This window comes from Cupressus sempervirens, chromosome 3 (assembly GCF_028749045.1).
Source record: "Cupressus sempervirens isolate cs-2001-9-10 chromosome 3, ASM2874904v1, whole genome shotgun sequence".
NCBI lineage: Eukaryota > Viridiplantae > Streptophyta > Pinopsida > Cupressales > Cupressaceae > Cupressus > Cupressus sempervirens.
In genome coordinates this window covers 738,436,326-738,463,813 of record NC_143120.1, presented here as the reverse complement: position 1 = coordinate 738,463,813, position 27,488 = coordinate 738,436,326, and the positions used below count along the sequence as shown (strand labels likewise).

Here is a 27,488-nt window from a genome sequence, read left to right as displayed (position 1 = left end):
TAATGGTGAAACATTCACATTGTAAGTCCTGTCACTCGATCTAGTCTTTGTCTAGGTTATAACCTTGCAGTTTAAACAAAGCACCCTCAGCATCTACTTCTGCTGAGCACCATTTTGTAGTGGCTACCAAGCTCACCGTCATCGCTTGCTGCCGAGCTCACTTAGCATCTATTTGTGCTAAGTTTCCCTTTGAGTTTTGAGTTCACTCGACATCTTCTTGTACTAAGCTAGCTCGACACCTTCTCTTGTCACTTGGCATCTACTGGTACCAAGAAAAATTGGCACTTGAAACTTTCATGTGTTGAGTAAAATTTTAAACATGTAATTTTATTTTTTCACACAGAGTTTAGTGATTTCAATAACACTGCATTCAGAGAAATGGGTTTAAAGCCTCCATCAAAATCTCTTCCTTGTCATTCTGCAAATCATTCCAAAGGAAGTGAGCTTACAAAAAGGATTAAGGGGATTAGTCCTCATTTCATGGCTAATGTGGAATTTGATAGACCAAAGATGGGAGAAAAGGCTCATCAGAGAAAACTGAATGGCAGTTTCTTGGAAAAGGAACATGGATCCATAAAGACTGAAGAAATGTCAAGGCCATCCCTTGAAGTATTTGGGTCTCCTTTTCTAGGTGCACTAGACCTTGTAGAGTCAAATGCAACCCTTAGATTCACACATGCATTTGCTGCTATTTTCGCTGGACCAGGCGAGGAAGAGTTTTATCTTTAATTCCAATTATTGAGAATAGATTCATTATTTTAACAACATTGAATCTATTGCCATGACTAGCTTAACTCTATCCATGAATAACTTAATGTGCATGATGTAAATCTTAAATCTATTAGAATGTGTAATTTCCCCTCAAATGAAATGTAAAAACATGATAGAGTATTCTAGAAATTCCTGATAGGGTTAGCTCAAATTAATATTTAGGTTTGTAAAATTCTAGAAGCTATTTATGTTTAAATAGCTCTAGAAATTCTATTTGTTCTATGTCAGCTAATTTAGTTGTATTTGAAAATAATCAAAGCCCTAGAGGCATCTCATGTTGTTATTGATATGGACAAAATGATTAATGAAATATATTGGTGTCGTAACACATTGAGTATTTTTTTCATTTTAGTTTATTTTGTCCATCCACATTTTATATGGTGTATCAGAATTGTCCTAGATTTTTACATAATCTGCTTGCTATTGACATGGTATCTTACAGTCACATGTGGCCAAGATGATTTAATATATATTATTATTATGAAAAACCTAAACCAGACAATGAAAACTTTATCAAAACGAGGGAGGAAAAGAGAAAAATGATCATTTTATCTTGATTTTGAAGGACATATGAATTCTATTATTTGTTTTTCTTCCATTAAAGCATCCTCATGGAAGAAAGTTTAAGAGGATCACAATACCAAATAGTCAATAGTTATATATGAGAAATATGCTCTCCTCAAAAATCTAAATATAACAAAACCATTGTCTCTCAATCATCTGTATCTGCAAAATGAAAAAATAAAAAATAAAAAATTAGACTAATAAAGTTCAACATATTGCCAAGGTGCAAAAAAAAATCACAAAGTAAGGAAAAATAAACATGGAATGTTATGCATGATCATGCAAGATAAAAATTTGTCAAAGAGACTGAGAAAGGTAAGAATGTCAATAAAATTGGCAGTTTTCTAAAGAATCTGGAAGGTTGAGATAGGCTATGAATAAAATCACAAGGCAACATAAGAAAAAAATGAATAAATTCCACTCTTGCAACAAGAATGTTTATATATCTCTATGAAGCAGCCATGTACTCCATTATATGATCTATATTGGGGCTAGAGCTTGACAAGTTTTATTAATAGACCAGCATCTAACATGTCATAATTTAAGGTCTATTATAACTATTTCAAGACTTACTTCAGCCACTCTAGAGCAAGGTAAAAAGCACGCTAGCCGGTTATCACTATTCACTATTTTTGAAGTCTAGCATTTTTGGTCAGTAAAGATATTTTATATATTGTGTATTTCAATTTTCATGCCATATTTATGGATAGTTTAAACATCATTCTTTCACAACTTTGTTTCAAAAATTATCTTGTTTGAAAAAGAAGTTAAATATGATTTGATAAATAAAATCAATCTCAAAGAGTTTTACACATGAAGAAATCACTCAATGTATTGGAGGAAAAGGTTGTGAGAAACTATCTAAGAAAATGAAAAAAATCAAAACCAGAGCCCAAGGAAGATTTTCATTAAGTTCATGAGAAATAGGATCCCTATGAAGAAAATTCAAGCATTCCTTTTACCTATGATAGAGGTAAAGGAGCCACACAAAAAAGAGTATAAAGTGCCCATTAAAGTTGCAACACACTAGTATCAACAAGTATGGAATTTGAATATGGAACCCTATAGGAACACCAGGATTAGTACATACTCAAGGAAGCAAATTTTTACATTTGTTTACAACATCAAATGAGGAGCTGAAAAGATAGAAAAGTCAACATGGAAAGTATTACCTTTGAACTAAATGAAGATGTAATGGCCCAAGCTATTGGGCTTCATGTGGAAGGGCATAAGTGGAAGAAAACACATGTGCCATAGATGACAATAGCCTTAAATAGATTCATCAATAGGGATGAAGGACTTATGAAGCTGTGGGAAGGATTGAACAGAGCTTCTGAAGCCTTGGGATCAAGTTTAATCTATTATCATAAAATATTTCACTCTTGAAGGTCATTATGGTGTGTATTATTACTATAGTTTTCCTTTCCTTAACCATTTTTAGCATTGTGACTTCTACCTTCTCCATTTTCTTGAGTCTACTATGAAGGATGTTAGTGAATGCAAGAGGTTGGGTAAGAAGGTGACTATTTTGCACAAGGGTTTCATGTTTAGACTTTACAAATTTTACTTGTCTTTGTCTCCTCATAGGGCTATTATGGTCCAAGATACTCTCTCCTCACTGTCCCTTCCCATGTGTAGCATAGTGGACTTACATGGGAAAAATAAAGGTTTGAAAATACCCCAATATTTACACACCTCTGAATAAGTCTCCCTTGTTAAGAGACAAAAAATGGAACTCCAGTCAATATAGTATAAAGGAAGCTATCAAAGGAAATTATGAGATGGAGAATGAAACTACTGAGACTGAAAGAAATGCTAGGTTACAGTTGAACAACTAGAATGATAAAATGTCCACCCACGTTTCTGTGAACTTTAAAATGGATGACCTAAATGAGACCCTAGAAGAACATGAAGAAGATAGAAAGCAAGTTTCACCTATGAAAACTACATCCCACACTCACTCCCAAGAAAACAAAAGGTAAATATTTGATTGTAGGACATGGTATTGTGGAGGAGGCCAACAAATTGGGTTTCTATGACTAGTACACCACTAATGGAAAGGTGAACAAAAAAATGAAATAGAACTACAAATCTTTGATAATTTTTTTTAAGAGACTCCCACACTTTGAAATTAAAGTCATGCATTCTTTGGTGCCTACGGTCCTCCTTCTATAATAACACAAGGAGGAAACCTAGGATCAATGAGATGACAACACCAATAAATCATTTAAAATTAATGTTAGTAGATTAGAAATTATACATAGGGGATGCTTGTCCTTTCACATGATCATGTTAGAAATTGGGATATTGTTGTTTGTGAGACTCTAATTTTGAAAATAAATTATTTCATATTGACTCTTGAATAGCATGGTCATACCTTGAGATTATTCTTCTAGGGTGTAGGCTTTAGGTAGTAAATTAAAATACTCTCAAGGATTCCACTAGAAATCATGTATAATTGAGTATAAGATTAAACATTGTAAAAAATTAGGTAAGGAACATTCCCCAAATAAACTTGGTGGACTTAATAATCCTTAACTCTGAAGTCTTAATAGATAAAGTTGTAAATATAACAAATTTATAGATAAAAATTTTCCATGAAAAAAAAAAATACTATTTTTGTTGTGACAACTATTTGTTCAATGTTCAGTAAGAGATTATTCTCCATAAACATAAGATATCAAAAAAAAATTTATCTCATAAAAATTAAATGCAAAGCTAAAAGAACAAAAAGAGAAAGTGAAAATAAAATGGAAGATGAACATATATCATAGTTAAAATCCAAATAAAACTAGATGCTAGCACAAATTGCTAAAGGGGAAACAATTTTATTGAAAAGGTTATTCTCATAATTATGTCATTATAAATAACAATATGTTTTTCTATTTTTGCTCATGTGGGTAGGGAGAAACATGTTACCAATTGTGCACACTTGTGACTATTTTCTATTTACCATTCATAAGATGAGGCTGATTTAGCCTCCTATTGACCTTCAATTTGCAACAAGATTTTATCATATGTTGAATATTTGTATATCCAAACACAAACTTGAGCAATCCAATTAGAACTAGTAGGCATGGGAACTTTGAACCCTAAGATTCAATCTCAAAATGAAGAAAAAAATCAATCCACCAATTCTCTTGAACAAGAATTTAATAGAAAGAAATCTTATTAGAAAATGATTTTTAGAATCAACAAAAAATGTTGAATTAAAGCTACTCACAATGACATTTCTTAAATTTTCTATCTAAAAAATAAAAAATAAACTAATGAACTCACAGTAAGAGTATTTTTTGACAGTTTCCTGCAATAGAAAGGTGAGGAAATTTAGCAACCATCTTCAATTTTAACTATGAGCTTCTCTAAGTATTTGATCAAACAATACATATTCTCAAAGTCATCTTCTTGAAGGATCATAGGAGAAAAAATGAATTTCTTAAAAGTGAATGCTGGATGTAGAAATAATGTACCTAATAACATAGCTCAATCATAGTTTGAATTCTATAGAGGGGATGTTGCTGCAATGACTCTGATATTTTGTTAAAGTGAAATTTACTACTCTAAATATTTTATTGAAATGCTTAGATGCATAGAGAGCTAACATTCATTTTATTGCTGGTCATAGGGTGCAAAAGAATAGAGATAAGTATGTTATCGAAGAAAATAAAGGCAGAGGAAAATATGATGCACGAAGGGCTTCTCTTGTTTCATTATCTCAAAATCTCTAATTTTTTCGCAAAAAATCTTTTCTTTTATTTCATTCTCTGAGAAACCCTAGATAGCTGAATACAAGAACTAACAATTCCATTCTAAGACATCTTGTGGTGATCCAAATTTTGGTCTATCAAAATGGAAAGAAAGAAGAAAAGAAAAACATTTTCAATTTAAAGAGGCCTAAAAAAGAATTTTTTTTCTTAACTAAATACTTGTTGAAATATTGAATGTGGTAGGTTTTCCCCTGGAGCCAAACGCCCACCTACCACCCTAACAACCAACAAAATGGTTAGAAAAATTAATGCATTATAGGTGAGTTCAAATTTTAAAAGAGGGGGAAAACATTTTGAAGAGAAACAAAAAAGAAATGTATCAAATTCATTCATAGAGATCAGAGAGTTGTAGAAAAGTAGAGCAGAGAAGTGCAAGAGCATAGAGAAAAGAAAGAGATCGATCAACAGATCAAGTCATCATAGTTCAAAAGATAGAAGGAAGTTAGTTTCGTGTCTATAGTTGCACATGTTTCCTCTTATCATTCTATAAGTTTGTTGTTTATTAGATTTGTCGTATGAAGTAGTGATTGCTCTAGGCATTGTTGTATGCAACCATTAGAGCTGCAAGTTTAAGTTTTTTAGGTTTTATAGTTTGAAGATTTTAGGGTTTTCTAGTTGAAGCTGTATGCTCCCAGATTTTTCTATTAGTTTTATCATATTTGAATAGAAAGAAAGAAAGTAGGAAGGCATATTAAAATCTATTTTTCTTCTTCTATTCTTCATTGCATAATATTTTGCATTTGATAAGTTCATATTTGAAAGCTTCATACTTTCACTTTTTGGTTTTAATGGTGGAAAAATCTAAGTTGTAAGTCTGGTTTACAGCCCACTCAGTTTGGTCTTTACCAAGTCCTTTTAGTTTTCTTTCACCAAGTTCTTTCTGCAATTATTAACCCACACTTTACATCAAGGCAGTAAATGGTAATGTGTTGATTGTTGTCTTTTATGTTGATGACTTAGTCTTCACTAGAAATGACATTTTCCTAATTGGTGAGTTCAAAGAGGCTATGAAGAATGAATTTTAAATGACAGGCCTAGGTCTCTTGAAGTACTTTCTAGGCATAGAAGTAAAACAAATGCATGATGACATCTTCATCTCTCAAGAAAAATATGCAAGGCAGATCTTGGAGAGATTCAAAATGCAAAATAGTAAGGCAACCCCAACACCAATACTAGTAGGTCTAAAGTTGAGCAAGGAAGATTGCAACAAATTGTGAATCCAACACTATACAAGAGTATGGTTGGAAGTTTGATGTATTTGACTACAACTTAGCCAAACATAATACATGCAGTAAGTTTGATTTCCAGATTTATGGAAACACCAAAGGATTCCCATTGGAAAGTCGGAAAGAGGATCCTACAATATGTGAATGGTACCAAGGGATTTGAGATTTTGTATATTGTAGTAAATAATTTGAAGTTGGTTGGTTACATAGATAGTGATTAGGCTAGAAGTTTAGATGATAGGAAGAGCACTTTCAGATACATGTTCCATATGGGATCGAGTGCAATTTCATGGGCATCCAAAAAGAAACCTATTGTTACTCAATCTACAGCAGAGGCTGAATACATAGTAGCAAATGCAGTAGCATGTCAAGAAGGATCTTGACAGATTTAAATGAAAGGAAAGAGGATAGAACCACAATATTTTGTGACAACATCTCCTCAATTGGATTGTCTAAGAATCCAGTTTTCCATGAGAGAAGAAAGCATATTGAGATTAGATATCATCTCATCAGAGAGTTGGTGGAGAACGAAGCTATCAAAATAGAATTTTGCAAGTTTGAGCAACAGCTAGCGAACATTTTCACAAAGCCATTAGGCATTGTAACTTTTGTACACTTAAGAGAGAGTCTTGGTGTAGTTGATTTGGATCAAGAGTGATCCTTGTTGGTTTGGCTCAGGAGAAAGGTGGAGTGTTAAAAAATTGAATGCAATAGGTTTGCCCCTAGAGAAAAATACCCACCTACCACCCTGATAGCTAGTAAAATAGTCAGAAAAATTAATGCATAGTAGGTGAGTTCAAATTTGAAAAGAGGGAGAAATTTTTTTGAAGAGAAACAAAAAAGGAATGTATTAGATTCATTCGTGGAGATCAGAGAGTTGGAGAAGAGCGGAGTAGAGAAGTGCAAGAGCACAAAGCAAAGAAAGAGATTGATCAACAGATCAAGTCATCATAGTTTAGAAGATAGAAGGAAGTTAGTTTTGTGTCTGCAGTGGCACATATTTCCTCTTGTCATTTTGTAAGTTTGTTGTTTATTGGATTTGTTCTGTGAAGCAGTGATTGTTCCAGGCATTGTTGTATGTAGTCATTAGAGCTGCAAGTTTAAAGTTTTTAGGTTTTATCAGTTTGAAGATTTTAGGGTTTTCTAGTTGAAGTTGAATGCTCCTAGATTTGTGTAATATTTTTATCATATTTGAATAGAAAGCAAGAAAGCAAGTAAGAATACTAAAATCTATTGTTATTCTTCTATTCTTCATTGCATAATATTTTGTATTTGATAAGTTAATATTTGAAAACTTCATACTTCAGCTCTTTGGTTTTAGTGGTGGAAAAATCTAGGTTGTAAGTCCAGTTTATAGTCCAGTAAGTTTGGTCTTTACCAAGTCTTTTTAGTTTGCTTTCACCAAGTTCTCTCTACAGTTATTACCTAGCTCACTTGGCATCCTCTTGTGCTGAGCACCACTTTGTAGTGGCTACCAAGCTCACTTAGCATTTCTTACTACTGAGCTCACTTAGCATATCCTTGTGCTAAGTTGCCCTTTGTGTGCCAAGTTCACTCGGTTTCCTCTTATGTCAAACTTACTCGACACCCTCCTATCAGTCGACATCCATTGGTGCTGAGCAAAACTGTCACTTGGCATTAGTTGTTACTGAGAAATTTTTTTAGGGCTGTGATATTTTATTTCTCACAATACCCCATGATAGATTTTGAACTCTAGTCCAAATTTCTAGAAAGGAAAATTTTTTTGTAAAAAATTGAAAGATTATTCAAAGCTTAATAGAAAACAACACACCACTACTTTGTTGGAGGTTTGAAATGGCCATGTTGTAGACGTCTAGCCAAGGTTAGTGGTGTAGTGATATCAATCTTATTCAAAATGTAAACATGTGTCTACAAAAGGAAAATACATTTATGTTCCACTGGAAGGAGGCTCTCAACCACCTTAAGCACCACATTATCAAGCTCCTCAAATTTATCTCCAGATGAGTTATGGAATCCCAATTTTCCCATGATGGGAAGACAAGTTAAGAGTAAAGAGACATGAGAAGCTCTTGAAACCAATATCTTCCCATCTCCTATCGCCTTTAGAAACCACACTACAATCTCGAACATAGGTGGGGCAATCCTATCCGAGTGATAATTATCCTTTACATGGTTAAATATTAAATGCATATAGTTGTTTGCCCCTGGAGCCAAATTCCCACCTAGCACCCTGAATGTGTGAGAAACATTAAGGCTCAGTAGGTGAGTTTTCAAATCTAAAAATGAGAGGGAAAATGTTTTACCAGTAAGACAAAAAGAATGTTTTATTTTCATTTGACCAGTTAGAGTAAGTTGAAGAGATCATAAGTTGTAGAGCAGAGCAGAGAGGGAAGAAGAAAAGGAAGTGATTAGTAGATCAAGTTACAGAGACAGAAGGAAGTGTTTCATGCCTATAGTTGCATGTGTTTCTTCTCTAGTCATTCTATAAGTTTGTTGTTTGTTGAATTCATCATGTGACGTAGTGATTGCTCCAGGCACCATTGGATGCATCCATTAGAGCTGCAAGTTTAAAGTTTGAAGTTTTACCAGTTTGAAGTTTTAGGGTTATTTTAGGGTTTTTCTAGTTGAAGTCGAATGCTCCCAGATTTTGTAATAGTTTTTAATCAAAGTGAATAGAAGGAAAGCAGGCATACTTAAATCCATTTCTCTTCCTTATTCATTGCATTTGAGAAGTTTATTGTTGAATGCTTCAAGCTTTGGCTCTTTGGTTTTAAAGGTGGAAAAGTTCATGTTATAATATAGTCACTCGATCTGGTCTTTTTTTGGGTTGAAACTTTGCAGTTTAAGCCAAACTCACTCGACATTCACATCTACCGAGCACAATTTTTTCCAAGATTGTAGTAGAAAATTATGCAAAGGAAGCATGGGATATCCTTGAGACAAACTTCAAGGGAACTAATAAGATCAGAGTAGTGAAGCTACAGATGATCAGAAGAGAGTTTGAGAACCTTCATATGAGGGATAATGAACCTATTGCAGAGTTTAGCTCACGAGTCTCCACTTTGCTAAACCAACTCAAGTTAAATGGAGAAGAATATGATTAGCAGAGAATAGTAGAGAAAATATTGAGGAGTTTACCTTAGAAATATGACAATCTTTTCATGACCATAGAGGAGGCTAATGATCTCACCACATTGACCATAGATGAGTTGATGGGAAATCTTCAAACCCATGAGCACCGAATGAAGAGGTCAGCTACTACTTCCCAAGAGTAGTCCTTCAAGGCTCAAGAGAATTCAAGAGGTAGGGGGAGGGGAAGAAATGGATCTAGTAGAGGCTCAAGAAATAGAGGTAATGGAAGGAATGGTCAAAGTAATGCTGGTGTAGAAAGCTCAAGAAGAGTAGACAACCAAGAGGGAGCAAGCACCTCTCAAAATAGCTCTAGAGGAGGTAAGAAGAATTACAACTCCAACAAGAGTAATGTTGAATGCTACTACTATCATAAGTATGGGCATTATGTAAGTGAATGCTGGAATAAAAAGGGTGTTCAGTCAAAGAAAAATGCTAATGTGGCCAATGTGAACATGGGAAATCCAAACAATCCCACAGCCTTCATCATGTGTAACATTGGTGAAGAAGGAAGCCCCAAGGTATGGTACCTGAATAGCGGATGTAGCAACCACATGAGTGGTAATGCTAGTTTATTTTCTTTCATTGATAAGAATTTTAAGTCTGAAATTAAAATAGGAAATAATGGAACTATTCCCATAGTGGGCAAAGGATCTATTATAGTCTGCACCAAGCAAGCTGAGAAGAAGGAGATACAAAATGTGTATTTTTCCCCTGGTATGAAGCACAACTTGATAAGTGTTGGACAAGTCATTCAAAATAGATACAAAGTGCTAATGGAAAATGACAAGTGTGTCATTCATGAGAAGGATGGGAGTAATAGAAATCCTATCTTGTCTTGCTTTGGTATTGCGGAAATTATAAGGCCTTTGTCGCATGCTCTGATTTTAGTGTTTTGACATTTCGTCAAACACTTTCCCTCCTATCCAGCTGTTCCAAATTCCCTATAAGACCTCCACAAGATGGCAGGACTTATAGTTAGTAACCGTTGTACCAAAAGCTTGGATTGTTAGTAAACGACACCTCCCCACGTTAAGGGGGCAACCCCAGGATAGCCTCGCTACCGAGGACCCCGGACACGTGGTAGCGACAAACCGCACGGACAGACCTACGTCACCTTCCGTTAGGGGCCCACTCTGGGGACATCACAGCCCACCACACTCCGCGGGTCTCGACCTTGAGACCTTCGGCTCTGATACCAAGTTAGTAACCGTTGTACCAAAAGCCCGGACTGTTAGTAAACGGCACCTCCCCGCGTTAAGGGGGCAACCCCAGTATAGCCTCGCTATTGAGGACCCCGTACACGTGGTAGCGACAAACCGCACGGACAGACCTACGTCACCTTCCATTAGGGGCCCACTCTGGGGACATCACAGCCCACCATGCTTCGCGGGTCTCGACCTCGAGACCTCCGGCTCTGATACCAAGTTAGTAACCGTTGTACCAAAAGCCTGGACTGTTAGTAAATGGCACCTCCCCGCGTTAAGGGGGCAACCCCAGGATAGCCTCGCTACCGAGGACCCCGGACACGTGGTAGCGACAAACCGCACGGACAGACCTACATCACCTTCCATTAGGGGCCCACTCTGGGGACATCATAGCAAATGAAAAAGAACTAGATGTTCCCATTGAGGATAGAGACATGTTTCTCTTCTCAAGCTAGTTTTGCACCTCCCAAGCATGCATGTACAACAGTACACTAGAAATCAGCTCTTAGGAGCATGATTAAAGACCCCTCCAAGCTTTGGCATCTTAGATATGGACATCTTGGCTTTGCTGGTTTAAATTTGTTATCCAAGAAACGAATGGTAGATGGTTTGCCATGCATTGTAAATTCATATGAAAAGTGTTAGGCTTGCATATTGGGTAAGCAACATAGGCTTCCCTTTAATTTTGAAAATTCTAGAAGGGCTAGAGCACCATTAGAATTGGTGCATTTTGATTCGGTAGGCCTTATACAAACTACTTCTATTGGGGGGAGTACTTATTTTATGACATTCATAGATGATCTCAGTTGTAGGACATGGGTGTATTTCTTAAAGAATAAATCTGAAGCATTTGACAAATTCATTGAATTTAAAGCCTTGATTGAAAAAGAATGTGGACACTATATTAAGGTCCTTAAATCAAATAGAGGAGGGGAGTATACCTCGAATATGTTTGTAAATTTTTTAAGGAAAAATGGCATAAGAAAAGAGCTTACAGCCAGTTATACTCCATAGCAAAATGGAGTGGCTGAGAGGAAAAATAGGACCATTGTTGAAATGGCTAGAAGCATGATGAAAGCAAAAGGACTCCCAATTGAATATTGGGGAGAGGCTATAGCAACAACAGTATATTTGATCAACAGGTGTCCTACAAAATCAGTTTGTGATAAGATTCCTCTTGAGGCTTGGTCAAAGGGTAGATGGATAGTTGAGCACTTGAGACTATTCGAATGTGTAGCATATGCACATCTGCCTAAGGAAAAAAGGAAAAAGCTGGATGACAATGATGTGAAGTGCATCTTCACATGGTACAACTTAGAATCAAATGATCCAATTGACAAGAAGATCATAATTTCAAGAGATGTGGAGTTTCTTGAAAATCGATCATGGGATGGCTTGGTAGATGAATGCTCAAGCACTTTAGGTAAAGTGCCTACTATTGAAGAGGAAGAAGATGACATTGGTGATCAACAAAAAGATGGAGTAGCAAACATAGATTGTAGACAAATGCAAAAAGCAAACCAACCCTTAACATGTTGAGCAACAACTCCAAGCACATCAAGACAACCTCGAGCTACTATGCAAATAAGTAGTAGTTGTAATACTAAAAATTCAGATCTCATTCTTGCCTCCCTATTGTCAAGAAAGACCAAGAGTCTAAGGGAGATATACCAAGATGAAAGGTATGAAGATGATTATGATGAGAGTTTAAATTTTGCATTATTTTTTCAAAGTGACCCAATTTATTTTGAGGAAGCTGTGAATGAGGAGAAATGGTGTAATGTTATGGATGAGGAAATAGATGCCATTGAAAGAAATGAGACATGGGAGTTAACTACACTACCTCCCAAGAATTAAGTCATTGGAGCAAAATGGGTATACAAGACCAAATGCAATGTTGAAGGAAAAATAGATAGGCATAAGGCAAGTTTAGTGGTCAAGGGGTACAAGTAGTAGTATGGTAGAGATTATGATGAGACATATGCCCTAATTGCAAGAATGGAAACTGTGCATGCTATCATAGAAATTGCAATCCAACACAAATGGAAGGTATATCAAATGGATGTGAAGTCAGCCTTCCTAAATGGTGTATTGAAGGAAGAAGTTTATGTGGAGCAGCCACTTGGTTATGAAGTTGCAGGTGAAGAACACAAGGTGTATAGATTAAAGAGAGCTTTATATGGGCTCAAGAAAGCTCCACGAGCATAGTACAGTAGGATTGACTCATATTTGATGAGCAATGGATTTAGCAAAAGCAATGGTGAGCCCACACTTTACATCAAGGCAGCAAATGGTAATGTGATGATTGTTGTCTTGTATGTAGATGATCTAATTTTAAGTGGAAATGACAATTTCCTAATTGGTGAGTTTAAAGAGGGCATGAAAAACGAGTTTGAAATGATAGACATAGGTCTCTTGAAGTACTTTCTAGGCATAGAAGTAAAAAAAAATACATGATGACATCTTCATCTCTCAAGAAAAATATGCAACACAGATCTTGGAGAGATTTAAAATGCAGAATAGTAAGGCAACCCCAACACCAATAGTAGTAGGTTTGAAGTTGAACAAGGAAGATCGCATCAAAAGAGTGAATCCAACACTATTCAAGAGTATGGTTGGAAGTTTAATGTATTTGATTGCAACTCGGCTAGACATAATGCACGCCGTAAGTCTAATTTCCAAATTTATGGAAACACCAAAGGATTCCCATTGGCAAGTGGGAAAGAGGATCCTAAGGTATGTGAATGGTACCAAGGGATTTGGAATTTTGTATACTATAGCAAATGATTTCAAGTTGGTTTGTTACACAAATAGTGATTGGGCTGGAAGTCTAGATGATAGGAAGAGCACTTCCAGATACATGTTTCGTATGGGATTGGGTGCAATCTCATGGGCATCCAAGAAGAAACCTATTGTTGCTCAATCTATAGCAAAGGCTGAATACATAACAAAAAATGTAGTAGCATGCCAAGCTATTTGGTTAAGGAGGATCTTGATAGATTTAAATGAAAGACAAGAGGATGGAGCCACAATTTATTGTGACAACATCTCATCAATTACATTGTCCAAGAATCCAGTCTTCCATGGGAGAAGTAAACACATAAAGATCAAATATCACTTCATCAGAGAGTTGGTGGAGAATGGAGATATCAAAATGGAATTTTGCAAGTCTGAGTAGCAACTAGTAGGCATTTTCACAAAGCCATTAGGCATTGAAAGTTTTGTACACCTAAGAGGGTGTCTTGGTGTAGTTGATTTGGATCAATAGTGATCCTTGTTTTTTTGGCTTGGGACAAAGGGGGAGTGTTGAAATATTAAATGCATATAGTCATTTACCCCTAGAGCCAAATGCCCACCTACCACCCTGACTACATCAGAAACATTAAAGCTCGGTAGGTGAGTTTTCAAATTTGAAAATGAGAGAGAAAATGTTTTGCTAGTAAGACAAAAGGAATGTTCTATTTTCATTTGATTAGTTACAGTAAGTTGAAGAGATCAGAAGTTGTAGAGTAGAGTAGAGAAGGAAGAAGAAAAGGAAGTGATCAATAGATCAAGTTGCAGAGATAGAAGGAAGTGTTTTGTGTCTGTAGTTGCACGTGTTTCTTCTCTGGTCATTCTATAAGTTTGTTGTTTGTTAAATTCATCCTATGAATTAGTGATTGCTCTAGGAACCATTGTATGCATCCATTAGAGCTGCAAGTTTAAAGTTTGAAGTTTCACCAGTTTGAAGTTTTAGGGTTATTTTAGGGTTTTTCTGGTTGAAGCCAAATGCTCCCAAATTTTGTAATAGTTTTTAATCAAAGTGAATAGCATGCAAGCAGGCATATTTAAATCCATTTCTCTTCCTTATTCATTGCATTTGAGAAGTTTATTGTTGAATGCTTCAAGCTTTGGCTCTTTGGTTTTAATGGTGGAAAAGTTCACGTTATAATCTAGTCACTCTGTTTGGTCTTTGTTTGGGTTGAAACTTTGTAGTTTAACCTGAGCTCACTTAGCATCCATTTTTGTTGAGCACCACTTTGTAGTGGTTACAAATCTCACTCGACATTTCTTGTCGTTGAGCTCACTTGACATCCATTTGTGCCGAGTTGCCCTTCACGTGTTGAGTTCAGTCGGCTTCTTCTTGTGTCAAGCTCACTCGACACCTTCCTACCAATCAAATCCTTCATGTCTTGAGTAAGTATTATCACTTGAAACCTTCATGTGTCGAGAAAATTTTTAGAATTTGTGATTTTAATTTCTTCACATTACATGCTTCACAAATTTTGCATCTTCACAAAATACCTTGAGTGCTCCTTTGAGCATTGCTCCTTTGTAGTTTTGAATAAGATTGAAAATCAGCTTTAGAGTTGAGAAATCACAAGAATCCACACATGTTTTGAACTCTTGAAAAACCACATGCCCACATACCTCTTGGACATCTCTATATATATCTTTCTATAACACCTTCTTTAGATATTTCTCCACTATTTCTTAGTTTCCCGATAAACTCAAGTCCCCACTTTTAATAAGAGATACCATTTCTTGGATACTCTTCTCCACAAATCTTATGTGATTGTGGTCCTCCTCCCTATGAAGCCTTGTTGTTAAATCTAGTGAAAATCTCAAACTCAATCTCTCACAAGAGAGTACTCTCCAAATATGGAATTCTTCCTCAACACTCCAATTAACTATTTCCAAGTACCGCAGACATTTGTCGATGCAATCACTAGCATAAATTTGAGAAGAAACTAAGAGAATAGTTAGTCATTCCATAATATTGGGAAAATCTACATACACGCCATACATGATTTCGATGCATTTCAAATAGTGATCAAAGTTATGAGTAGTAGTTACCAATATTTCTATAAAAATATATATGCAATTCCTTGTTATTGGAAAGCATGCTTTCAAAACTCTTGATCCTTTTGAGAATCTAAGAATGAAGATAGACTAGGTTTCTCCCATAGACTTTCTCATTTGGACCTGTCAAGAGTAGTTTTACATCAGCAGGACCCTCAGTTATGAATAGAAACTGACCTTCTTCCATTGGAGATCCCTATCTATCATAAGCTAAGTAGTAGGAGTGCCTTTCTCAAAACAACTTTTCTGCAACATGGTCAAGCTTCCCTCTCATGCTAGAGACCTAATTTCAGTTTACTTCCTATGTCTACAAGTTTTAAAGAGAAATATTTCCCTGGCTTTGGAGAGAGAGTCATGAACCACTCAGTAATGATAACATTGTTTTCCTACCCACTAGTTTGCTCAGTCTTCCTTTTCATAATCTTATTTGAAAATTAAAAATTTCTTTATTTTGTATTCTTCTAGTTCATCTGGAGATTCTAATAATAATTAAGCACTCCTTGAAACTCCCTCTATTGTAGTCTTCTTAAATTTCCAACAATGTATTTTGTAGGACATTCTTTGGTAAGACACACAGGAATCTTTAATGCCCACAACTTCTCATGACAACATTCTTTCCCTCACCACCTTCTTGTCCAATCTTTCTTTTCATAATCTTACCTCATGATTAAAAATTGCTTCAATGTGTAGTTTTCTAATAAAAGTGGAAATTCTAATAATCATTCATGTGGATTTGGTTCACATGAATTATAATAGCATTTCTCCTCTCTTTTTCCATCACCAAGGGCCGAGCCTTCCTTGAATCAACTTCCTCCTTCTATCTTAGTCTTCTTAAATTTCCAATAACATATTTAGTGGCACCCATCTATCCTAACCTATGATAAAGTGCATCTGGCGACCAAGATTAATGAAGAAAATAATTTGATCTTCTTCACCATAGGGGAGAGGGACCAACAGTTACAGTGTGAAGTCTAATAGTTGTCCAAGTTTGGGAAATTTTAATTTTTTTAGGAACCCACTTTTTATCAATTTATTGAAATTCATTGTGCCCTAATAAAATAAATCCATTTAAATGATTTTTTTTTCTTGATGGAGGGTTTAGACCTGCGAGGCAGCCTAGTGATGTACGAAGCCTATGAGCTACCAACCAGCGAAGGCCACCACATAGACTTTTTAGGAAATCGATATGGGCCCACTCATGCCTGAAACCTCTTTAGCTTAGAGCCAAGGACTGAGGGGCATCCATGTTGTCAAAATCAATCAGGACACATGCCAACCTCATCCCTTATTTTTATTATTGAATAAAATAGGCGTATATATTTTTTTGATGGAGGTCATCCACAAACAAGTTTTAGGTACCTGATACGGGTCCAGGAATGCCTGAAACTTCTTGGACAATATTATAAAATATAAATATTATTATTAATTATTTAGGTATTATTGTATTCTATTATAAAATAAATACATAATAAAAAATATTTTATTTTACTATAATTTGACATTATAACTAAAATAATTGTTAATACTTCTTCAAATTAAAATTAAAAAATAAACAAATTCAATAAATTAATTATTGTGAAATGAAAATATTAAATAATAGAAAATACAATAATTATTATAGTTAAATGACAATATTATAAAATATAAATATAAATATTAATTATTTATGTATTACGGTATTCTGTTATAAAATAAATACATAATAAAAAATATTTTATTTTATTATAATTTGACATTATAACTAAAATAATTGTTAATACTTCTTCAAATTAAAATTAAAAATTAAAAAACCTTAATAAATTAATTATTGTGAAATGAAAATATTAAATAATAGCAAATACAATAATTATTATAGTTAAATATGATAATTCTAAACAAAATATATTTAGCTACAGGGATAACTTTAAGAAACCCCTCCCGAGAAAAATATGTAAAATACTGGCGAATTCAACATTTTATATGCATAAAAATTTTCTAATTGATGGTGATTTTTTCTTTCAAGGCAAGGGAGAAATTTATTTTCTATTGACAAAATTTTCCTTTCCGTATCAAAATTTAATAATAACTACGGAAAATTAAATTTTTTTTTTTTGGTACACAAATAAATGTAGGCAATTTTTTTTGTTGGTCATAAATATTTTTATAATGTAAGAGGCAAATTAATTATTTCATATAACACAAAATATTAATATAATTGGATAATATGTCGGTTTCCAAAGAGAGATTTTTTTTTTTTTTGGTGAATTTATAGTCACAAGTGGTCCATGTCCCACATGCCAAGTGTACATTATATAGTGTACTTGTAGTATGCTAATCCATTAAGATTCAATTAATAATGTGCCCTTTTTTATTGCCAACTTGGTTGTCATCACTTTTAATGTTGTCATTTTATGGTGAAAGGAATTAATTTGGACCATTGATGCAATATAGATCAATGGCTTTAGCTCTATTTCAGGCCCGATTTTAAATGGCATACCATAAAATCTAAATCTTCCTAGAATTAGGACACGTGTCCCAAAGACCAAAACATAAAATAGTTGGCTAAATGGGGATAGTTAGAGACATATGTCAATAAAATGGTAGGCGATGCTCAACCTGAGGGAAAATATTATCTTATTTTAAGGGTGAAATAATATTGTCCATTAAGAAAACATTACAGAAACATTGGCAAAATTTTTAAAATATTTGTGTTTTAAATGTAGATTACATTGGCGATTGGACTGGGATTTGTTACCAATTATGTGTAAACTAATAAGTGATTAGCCTTGGATTTTGACCAAATTATTTAATATCTTGGTGACATGATTGACCCCATATGTAGGTTTTATTAGCCAAATCGAGATTTCCCAAAGAGACAAAATAGCCAATTGGCAAAGTTTCGCCACTAAAAAAATCACCGTTTAGCTATAAAAAAATACTTAATGTTTTTGATTAAGAAAAATAGCAAGAGGGTGTTGGCCTATGGTACAAACAACTGACACTAGATACTACTAAACAGAATTAACAACACCTAATGCCAAATCTAGGATCACCAAGGATCTACAATATAGACTCATGTCTATCAAAGACAAAGGTCTGAGAATGACACACCTTGGGACAAGAACCAAGGACTTGGATGAGCCCTTTAAAACTTCCAGCATACATCCAATCACAAGAAGACAAGAACCAAGAAGAATAAGGTCCTTTCATCACCATAAAGATTGAATAACTAAACAAGGCAACAACCTGCCTATCCTTTCTTCTTTGTTAGAACTAGAGATCCATAACCATCTTGGATCCTTTCTTCGGCCAACACTTTTAAAGATCTTCCACCTCACAATAGTCTCCTTTCCCACCTCAATAGTGAAAGGGTCCCCCATAACAGAAATAGGGGGAGAGAAGATCAAAACATCAAGGTTAGGAAGGTGGAGCCACCAACCCCCCAACCTATCACAAGCAGTAGCCTTGAAAATGTCCCCCTCAATATGAGTCTCCAACAACTCACTCTAGATCTCCACCTCAATAGGAGATAGCTTCACCTCCATAGAAGCCACGCAAGAAGGTGCAACGACAAAAATCCAAGTCCACCACCTCTGTAACAACATTTTAATCATAATGAGAGGACAATGGAGAGCCCTCCCAACAAGGAACCAAACATCAAGGTTAGGAAGATGGAACCACCAACCCCCCAACCTATCAAAAGTAGCAGCCTTGAGAATGTCCCCCTCAATAGGAGTCTCCTCCACAACCAACAACTCACACTGGATCTCCACCTCAATAGGAGATAGCTTCACCTCCATAGAAGCCATGCAAGGAGCAGAGACAAAAATCCAAGCCCACCACCTCTATAACAACATTTTACTCATGATGAGAAGACAATGTAGAGCCTTCACAACAAAGAACCAACCACCCACTAGTGGGGGAACCCAAGCTTGATCAACTAGCATAAAGGAACAAGAACCTAATGCTTGAAACCAATAGTGCCCAAGAGAGACAAGTCACATGAGCTTCCACAACCCAAGATTGCCCCATAGGTAGCAACCCATCATGACATCTAGTAAAGGGAGGCGGTGAGGAACCATCCCAACCCAGTCTTTACCAGCATAAAAGTGAGGAGTACCATGCAAATAGGTAAACTCACCACCAGAGCTGGGGAAGACACAAGATCCAAAAGACTTGATCAAAATAATGTTGTTTCAAGGTAAAATGAACCAAGGAGAATGAGAGCCTTGGTAAAAGCTTTGAAATCCAATACCCCCACCCCTACCCATGTTACCATCACAACCAACTATGAATGTGGGGGAAAACTTATCTCCCCATAGTCGTAGAAGGGCAGAGCCAACCTTCACAAAAATTAGACAACAACCCTCAAAAGAAAGCTGCCCCTAGCAAAAAGTGACACCTTGGAGGAACCTATCAACATTATCGCTAGTAGGAATGGTACCGAAGACCAGGCCCCAATTTCTACACATTATTTTCAAATAATGAAGTGTTGGAAATAGAGATGGAGTAATTGAGAGGGGAGGGGTGAATCAATTACCACAAAAATAAATCCATAGATCCTTAAATGTCTTAAAATATAGTTACTATTGACACTCAGTAACCACACAAATAAATGCTGAAACTTGATAGATGTTCTGTTAACTTATTAAGCATTTAAAGTGATTAACATGCATGCATAAAGGAAATAACATGAACACAAGAGACACCGGATTTAACGTGGAAACCCAATATTGGAAAAACCACCAAGTAACTAGTCACCAATTTCACTCTTCTGAAGTGAGCCCTGTTAGGAGCCAACCCTGTTAAAGGTTACAAAACACACTGTTAGGTGTGACCCTATTAGAGGATTTAATCACCTTGTAAGGAGTGGCCTGGTTGGAGGTCTTAAGAACAATTCAACTGAATTGTCACCTTGTTAGAGGATTTTACAAAATGGCTATTAAACCAACTCTATTAAGAGATTTTGAATCACTGTTACAATGATTAGAAAGCAACAATGAAGTGATCTGAAATATATGCAACTTATCTTTTCTGAATACAAATCTCTATTCTACTTCACTAGATCCTCACTGATTGAATACAACCTTGCAGCTCCATAAGGATATCTAATCCTTCCACAACATTAGCTCATATATTCAATATCCGCTCATTCCATTTACATTCATACATTCACACTCTTATGCATCCACACTCTTACATATTACATGAATTCATAGCTTGACCTTTCATATATACCTTACAGATTGTCAAGTTGGCTCAATTACAAGTTACAACAACTGGAAAACATTAAATCAGTCAGCTACAAACATTTCACAAAACAATTAAACTTAATTCTTTAAAACAATAAAATTCTTCGCTGCCTGACCTAGCTTGGTGACCACTGCTCTAGAATGGTTTCCCCAGTGTTAACCAAGTGAAGCTCAGTAAACACTACAAACCTTGCAACTTCCTTCAGAGACCAAGTTAACTCGATAAACACTGACCTTCCTTCACTTATTGAGTGAACTCGGTAAAAGCTAACTTCCTCTTCGATGATCGAATGAACTTGGTAGACATTGACTTTCCCTTTGTTAACCTTGGGAGCTTGGTTAACATTAACTTTCTGCTACAAAATCTTTTGATGCTCGAGTGAGCTTGGTAAGAGCTAACTTACTGTGTAATGTTCAGGAACATTCGGTAGTCACTATAAATTGCTTTGCTAACCATATGAGCTCAGTAGACTCTATCTGATAGCTAATATGACATTTGTGTAACATCAAAGACAATACACAATTAACAATTGTATCCAATAATCTCCCTCTTTGGCATTGATGGCAACACAACATGTCATAGCAGAATGAAATTTGAAAACAACTCTTTCTCTTATATGGCAACACAACATGTCAACATAACAATTCTCCTTCTAAGATAGAAAACTCTCCCTCTTACAGTAATCTCCCTCTGTGAAGGAATTACATAGCAAACTCTTTACCTTAAACAAATTTTAGAGAGATATGACAGTAAAACTCTCCCTCTTTGACAACACATGCCAAAGACAACTCGACTCAAATGAATTTTAGTGTACCTTTAGTACTGATTCATATGCAATATTTCCTGATTATGCTACATCAACTGATAGATCTTCAACCTGGTATGAGTTGATGCATCACTAAAACTTCATTTTAGTGAACTTCAGATAGGAGAGTGACCCCTAACTTACCTCTTAGATACAAGAATGTATCCTTAGGTAATGGTTTTGTGAATATGTCAGCAATTTGTTCCTTTGTATGAACATATTCCAATCTGATCTCCTTATCTTGAACCAATTCTCTGAAAAAATGATATTTTATTGCAATGTGCTTGGTTTTGGAATGCATCACTAGATTCTTAGATATGTTGATTGCACTTGTATTATCACAGAACATAACAACTGGTTCTTTGATTTCCACCTTCATGCCTTCCAACAACTGTTTCAACCAAACAATATTAGAACAGTTTACTGCCGTAGCAACATACTCTGCCTCTGCTATAGATTGGGATGTACAATTTTTCTTTTTGCTTGTCCAAGAAACCAACCTCTTTCCAAGAAAGAATGCACCTCCACTTGTACTTTTTCTGTCATCAAGATTTTCTGCCCAATCAGCATTAGTAAACACTTTCAAATTTAGATTACCTCCAAATTTGTACCATAAACCATAATCCTCAGTTCCTTTCAAATATCTCATTATTCTTTTGATTACCATTATGTGATTTTCTCTTGGTTTTGCTGAAAATCTTGCTACAATACCAACTGCAAGGGCAATATTTGGCCTAGTATGAACTACATATTGCAACTTTCCAATCATAGATCTATACAATGTTTGATCTACTTCTTTTGATTCATCTTCCTTGGTAAGTTTTAATCCAGTACACATCGGAGTCCCAACTGGTTTACAATCTTCCATTCCAAACTTTTTCAATATCTCCTTGATGTATTTGATTGAGTGATGTAGATACCATTTTTATTCTGTTGAATTTGAAGACCAACAAAGAATTTGATTTCACCAAACATAAACATTTCAAATTCCTTGCTCATTTGTTCTGAGAATTCTTTGCAAAGATCATCATTTCCTATGAACACAGTGTCATCTACAAATATCTCTGCTAAAACAATCTTATCATCTGATCCTTCCTTTATATACAAGCTACTGTTATCATTAGTTCTTTGAAAACTAATCTGAATAAGATAATTATGCAATCTTTCATACCATGCTTTAGGGGCTTGTTTCAGACCGTACAATGCCTTATGTAATTTACAGACCATGTTCTTCTTATCTAGATCAACAAAACCTTTAGGTTGTTTAATGTAAACCTCTTCATTTAGTATACCATTGAGGAATACTGACTTGACATCCATCTGATAAACTTTGAATCCTTTGTGAGTAGCATATGCTAGTAAGGTTCTAACTCCTTCTAATCTTGCAATAGGAGAAAAAGTTTCTCCATAGTCTATTCCTTCTTCTTGAGCATATCCTTTGCATACTAGTCTAGCTTTGTTTCTTGATACCTTACCATCTTCATCCAACTTGTTTTTGAATACCCACTTAGTTCCAATCACATTTTTGTCTTTAAGTCTAGGTACAAGAGTCCATGTCTTATTTTTTTCTATCTGTTCTATCTCTTCATTCATAGCTTCAATCCAACTATCATTTCCCAATGCATCTTTGATATTTTTAGGTTCAAAATCAGCAAGTAAACAAGTACCTTTCAACTTATTTCTTGTCATGGTTCCTTCAGATTTATCTCCAATGATCTGATCTACTGAATGATGTCTCCTGACATACTTAGCTAATACAGGTTCCTTTCCTTTTGAATGAATTTCATTATTATCCTCTTGCATTTCAACTTCAAGTTCTATCTGTTCTAGCTCGGGAGATATTTGCTCGATAGTCGCTGAATTTAACTCCATTTGCTGTGGCTCGGTTTGAACTTCCTGTAACTCGATTACAGATGACTCGAGAGTAGAAGATTCTTGATTCTCTGATGTAACTGGTACTATATTAGGTTCAATGAAGAAAAACCTTTTATAATCTTTTGGTTCCCTTTTTCTTCCTTCTTCAGTCCTTTCTACAAACTCATCAACTTTCACATGTGCACTTTCTATGACTTTGTGAGTAGACAAGTTCAAACATCTATATGCCTTACTTTTGCATGAGTATCCAAAGAATATACCTTCATCACCTTTGACATCAAATTTTCCTTTTCTAGATTCTTTCAAAATTTAACATTTACTTCCAAATACTTTAAGGTAACTTGCATTAAGTTTATAGCCATACCATAGCTCATAGGGGGTTTTGAATGAGTCTTTCTTCAGCTGTACTCAGTTTAGGGTATGAACTACAGTGCTGATAGCTTCCTTCCAGTATTTGATAGCAATGCATTTTTCAATCATTAAAGTTCTTTCACAATCCATGATGGATCTATTCCTTCTTTCAGCTATTCCATTTTGCTGGGGTGTTCCAAGGGCTGATAACTATCTTTTGATTTCTCTTTCAATGCAAAAGTTATTAAACTCATGTGAAATGAATTCTCCACCTTTGTCTGACCTCAAGCATTTTAATCTTTTCCCAAATACCAGTTGAACTTTTCAAATGCTTTTGATTTGTTTTTTAGATACATGACTGTCATCATTCTTGAGTAATCATCAACAAAAAGAATGAAGAACTTTTCTCCAGTATAGCTTTCAATTCCAATGGGTCCACATAAATCAATATACAAAATTTTTAATATATCTCCAGACTGATAGTTTTTACTTTTAAAACTACTCTTTCCCATTTTACCAATCTGACAATTTTTGCATAGACCGACCTCTGGTTTCTTTATGTTAGGAATGCCTCTTACTTTCTTGAATTTGCTTATATTTACCAAATTATCAAAATTTACATGACACAACCTTTTATGCCATAACCAACTTTCTTCAACTTTAGCAATGAAACATGAACATTCACCTAGTTCAAGATAGAACAAGTTACCTTTAGTTTGAGTACCTGATCCAATCAACTTTCTTTTGCCATCCAGTAGTCTTGCTTTACCATGCATGAATTCTTCTTTGAATCCATTATTGAGTAGCTGTGCCACACTTAACAAATTATGCTTTAGTCCTTCTACCCAATAGGCATTATCATATATAAGTTCTTTGGTTAGAGAGATTCTCCCTCTTCCTTTTATACAACAAGGTTCATTGTTACCAAATCTTACACTGCCACCATCGTAGTCTTCAAATTATTCAAACTCAATTTTTTCACTAGTCATGTGATGAGAACAACCATTGTCTATAATCCATATATCATTTTTACTTACATGAGAAATGAGTGCCATTTCCTCATCATTATAAGATTCATCTTTCATAGCAAAGTAGACAATTTCTTCTTCTTCTTCATCATTGGAATCATTAGAATCTTTAGCCATAAAACATGTTTTCTTACCTTTATCCTTGAATGATCTAAAGTCTTTCTTGCCATTGAACTTGTATCCTTTCTTCTCATCTTTATTCTACTTGTTTTGACACCTAGCAGTAATATGACCAACTTCTTCACATGAAAAATAGATTAGAGGTACTTTACCTTTGTATTTTCCTCTGCCTCTAGAATATTTCCTTGCTAGAAGGGCTTCTATTACTTCAAGATCACTGTCTAAACTTTGGTCTGATTCATCTTCACTTTCTAACTGAGATCCCTTTTTCTTTTTTCCTTTCTCCTTGAGTGAAAGCTTGGCTTCAAATGCTGATTCAATGTTCTTGGAAGCTGGAACATAGTTGTCAAAGTTGTCTAGTTCAAATGCAGTTAATCTTCCAGCTATGGCCTCTAGGTTTATCTTATGATTTGCTTCACATATTCTTTCTTGAATTGCAGAAACTCTAATTGCATAAATGGGAAGTAGAGTTTTGAGAACTTTACTTATAACTGTCTCTTCCTTGATATCTCCTCCAGATGCTATGATTGCATTGATACATATTTTGACTCTTTCAACATATTTTGCAATGTTTTCATCCTCTCTCATTCTCATTTGATCAAATTTTCCTCTCAAACTTTCTGCTTTGGCTCTTCTAACATTATCATCTCCTCCATAGATCTCTTTCAACTTTTCCCACATTTCAAAAGTAGATTTGTAGTCCTTGATATCATCAAATTCTTCATAACTCAGAGCAGATGCTATATCTATCATCATAATGTTGTGAGTCTTCTTTTCAACAATATCATTGAAAGATAGTGTACCAGCTCATTTTGCATATTTTTCATTGAGATATTTTAGTCCTGTGTCTCCAATAGAAGCTAGATAAAGTCTCATCAACCCTTACCATGCTAAGAAGTTGTTCCTATTAAGTCTTGGAATTTCCCTTTTATAAGACATCCTAATCTTTGGCTTAGATCCTTGAAATCTTATCCTGCAAGCACCAAAAGCTCTGATACCAATTGTTGGAAATAGAGATTGAGTAACTAAGAGGGGAGGGGTGAATTAGTTACCACAAAAATAAATCCATAGATCCTTAGATGTCTTAAAATATAGTTGCTGCTGACACTCGACAACCACACAAATAAATGTTGAAACTTGATAGATGTTCTGTTAACTTATTAAGCATTTAAAGTGATTAACATGCATGCATAAAGGAAATAACATGAACACAAGAGACACCAGATTTAACATGGAAACCCAATATGGGAAAAACCACCAAGTAACAAGTCACCAATTTTCACTCTTCTGACATGAGCCTTGTTAGGAGCCAACCCTGTTAAAGGTTATAAAACACACTGTTAGGTGTGACCCTGTTAGAGGATTTAATCACCCTGTAAGGAGTGGCCTGGTTGGAGGTCTTAAGAACAATTCAATTGAATTGTCACCTTGTTAGAGGGTTTTACAAAATGGCTGTTAAACCAACTTTGTTAAGAGATTTTGAATCACTGTTACAATGATTAGAAAGCAACAATGAAGTGATCTAAAATATATGCAACTTATCTTTGCTGAATATAGATCTCTGTTCTGCTTCACTAGATCCTCACTAATCGAATACAACTTTGCAGCTCCATAAGGATATCTAATCCTTCCACAACATTAGCTCATATATTCAATATTCGCTCATTCCATTTACATCCATACATTCACACTCTTATGCATCCACATTCTTACATATTACATGAATTCACAACTTGACCTTTCATATATACCTTATAGATTGTCAAGTCAGCTCAATTACAAGTTACAACAATTGAAAAACATTAAATAAGTCAGCTGCAAACATTTCACAAAACAATTAAACTTAATTCTTTAGAACAATAAAATTCTTCGCTGCCTGGCCCAGCTTGGTGATCACTGCTCCATAATGGTTTCCCTAGTGTTAACCAAGTGAAGCTTGGTAAACACTACAAACCTTGCAACTTCCTTCAGAGACTAAGTTAACTCGGTAAACACTAACCTTCCTTCGCTTACCGAGTGAGCTCAGTAAAAGGTAACTTTCTCTTCAATGACCGAGTGAACATGGTAGACATTGACTTTCCCTTTGTTAACCTTGGGAGCTCGGTTAACATTAACTTTCTGCTACAAAATCCTTTGATGCCCGAGTGAGCTCGGTAAGAGCTAACTTACTATGTAATGTTCAAGAACACTCGGTAGTCACTATAAATTGCTTTTCTAACCATCTGAGCTCAGTAGACTCTGTCTAATGGCTGATATGATATTTGTGTAACATCAAAGACAATACACAATTAACAATTGTATCCAACATGAAGGCCATAGCTAACATGAGTTCCAACCCAATGGAAAAAACTCCTAGCTGAACTGCACCACACAAGAGCAAGATGATGTGTCTGAAAAACCCTTGCCTTCAAACCAAAAAATAGAGAGCACTGGGACAACAAGATAGCCAGATCCAACAGAGAAAAGTCCATCAAAATCTCACAAAAATAAACTCCCTCACCGCCAAGTGCCTCATCATCCTCATCATCATCATTATCTTCCCCCTCACCAATCTTAGACACCCCTGCAACACTCCCGCATCTATAGGA

The 27,488-nt window shown here is 35.3% G+C and overlaps 1 pseudogene; it reads right to left on the bottom strand.

Moving 5' to 3' along the window:
• Nucleotides 1-5,874: 5,874 nt before the first annotated feature.
• LOC149568919 (uncharacterized) lies at nt 5,875-15,676 on the bottom strand (annotated as a pseudogene).
• Between the last annotated feature and the right edge of the window lie 11,812 nt (nt 15,677-27,488).